We start from the raw sequence: 2,555 nt of genomic DNA, 5'->3' as shown, positions 1-2,555 counted from the left end.
AGAAAAGTAAGGGAGAAAGGGAAACAGGGGATGCCCTGTTTCCAAAAATAAAAAGAAAAAAAAAAAGAAATAAGAGGAAGAGGGGAGTTCTTTTATGTTTATGGCTGGCTAATCCCTTAGGTGAAGGGTGATGGAGGAACTTTTGATGTCTTATTTTCTTTCAAGTAAATTCTGAACATTGCTCTCTTTGCTTTACATCTATTAATATGTTTTTGATTCTTGCATGCTTATTTATGCGATAGATCTCTTATGGTTTATATTTTTTTGATTCATGAATTGTTTCGATGTTTGATTTGTCGTAGACGTAATCGGCACGATAAATACTTAGATCTTGAATTCATGTTTTCAAATTATATACTCCATGATTAGAACTATTCTATCTGATTGATCCTTAATCAAGAATCCCAGAATTTAATTGTTGAAAATAATATCATCGAAGGGGATTCCAGATCCCTACACCATCTTAATCTATCCAAATTTCAATTCTCTGTTTACTGATTTATTTTCTATTTGCAAAACATCATCTTTATCCACAAATTTATTGAATTAATTAATCTAAAATTATATTAAATAATCTAATATATATTTCGTTCCCTGAGGATTCGACCTCGGACTCCCGAGAATTTACTACTTGTGCGATTCTCCTGCACTTGGGAGAACAATTTTATTTTTGCATTAAGTTTTTGGCGCCGTTGCCGGGGAACGGCTTAGTTATTAGTATAGTTTTAGATTTAATTAGTACCCTATCAGTCAGATTGAACATTATAGTAAAACTAAAACTGAAAAAAAAAAAATTTATTGCTGTTTTTTTTTTATTCCCTACACAGTCTGCATCAAACTCTGATATCTGAGTAATCCACCGTCTGATTGCACTCAAATTTCGTCGGCTGCTGTAGGACACATGTTTCTTTCATCTGAACGGTCTGATTGATATTCTGATAATTGTACGACCATTAAATTAATATAAACTTTGCTGCTGTCTGCTTTGAATTTTCTGAGTTTAATTTTTTTGTTTAGAATCAGAATTTTATTATCATCATATCTCATTAACCCTTGTTGCTACTTGAAAATTGATAAGAACTTTAAGAAAAGATCAAGGGTAATCATTAAAAAAAAAAACAAACAAATAAATAAACTCTGAAATTTTGTATGCTAGGTTGGAATAGGGACAACACTGGACGTCTGAGTCGACAACCTTTTGACAATTCCTTAGATCACATTATTGAAACTTTTTCGCAAAATCTCAGATCTGGTGAGATGGCTGATGATGATGTAGGAAGTCACCATGGTAATGAAGGTAGACCCCCAGTTATGACACTTCGACAATACTTACATCCTACTAGGACTAGTCAACCTTCATGCATGATTATTCCTGAAAATGTAGGACACTTTGAAATCAAACCAGGAGTAATTCAATTGCTGCCAAAGTATCATGGAATGGAATCCGAGAACCCTTATCTTCACCTTAAGGATTTTGAGGAAATTAGCATCACATTTAGAGTGCCAAATGTATCGGAAGATGTCCTTAAATTAACCTTGTTTCCTTTTTCCTTGAAGGATAAAGCCAAAACATGGCTGAACTCCTTGAGACCAAGATCGTTAGGAACATGGCATGATATGCAAAGAGAATTCTTAAAAAAGTTCTTTCCCGCACAAAGGACTAATTTTTTGAAAAGGCACATTAGTAATTTCCAACAAAAAGACCATGAAACATTTTATGAATGCTGGGAGAGATTTAAAGATTTGCTACTCTCTTGTCCTCATCATGGGTTTGAAACATGGAGAACCATTAGTTTCTTTTACGAGGGATTGTCTCCACAATTAAAACAATTTATAGAGACTATGTGCAATGGTCTATTTTTGGAAAAGCAACCCGATGAGGCATGGGACTATTTAGACTCTCTCGCAGAGACTGCACAATTATGGGATACAGGGGATAGAGTGAATAAACCTTTGCCTAAGCCTATTAGCATTCCACACGGGGGCCTTTACAACCTTAATACTCAGGATGATATTCAAGCTAAAATGGCAGCCCTTACTAGGAAGGTAGAGGAAATTGAACTTAGAAGGATTGAACCCGTCAAGACCGTAGAACATAACAGCGAGTGTTGTAGGATTTGCGAGATGCCTGGCCATCTCATCACTGATTGCCCCACAATACCCGCATTCAAGGAAGTCTTGCACGATCAGGCCAATGTTATGAATACCTATCAAAAATCTTTCAATAATCCTTTTTCGGGTACTTACAACCCTGGATGGAAGAACCATCCAAATTTCAGGTGGAGGAATGACCAACCTCAACAAGTATATAACCCAACTCCTCCACCTCCGCACCCTCATTATGCACATGCACCCCCTCAAAAATCCAGTCTCGAAGAAACTTTGCAATCTTTCATGCAAGGTCAAGCTAAAATCAATGATGAATTAAGAAATCAACTGACAACGCTGACCACTGCTTTAAGTGCTCAAGAGAAGGGTAAGCTACCAGCTCAACCACAACCTAACCCTCAAGTCTACGGCGGTAGCAATGCATCATCTTCAACTTTGCATAAAGA

General features: G+C 36.3%; 1 pseudogene; it reads right to left on the bottom strand.

Annotated features, from left to right (window-relative positions):
* Positions 1 to 1,674: 1,674 nt before the first annotated feature.
* On the bottom strand, positions 1,675 to 1,772 carry LOC120106823 (annotated as a pseudogene).
* Between the last annotated feature and the right edge of the window lie 783 nt (positions 1,773 to 2,555).

This window comes from Phoenix dactylifera, unplaced genomic scaffold (genome assembly GCF_009389715.1).
Source record: "Phoenix dactylifera cultivar Barhee BC4 unplaced genomic scaffold, palm_55x_up_171113_PBpolish2nd_filt_p 000650F, whole genome shotgun sequence".
Taxonomy (NCBI): domain Eukaryota; kingdom Viridiplantae; phylum Streptophyta; class Magnoliopsida; order Arecales; family Arecaceae; genus Phoenix; species Phoenix dactylifera.
Note: the sequence above shows the minus strand (reverse complement) of the source record. Positions and strands in the feature narration are given on the sequence as shown.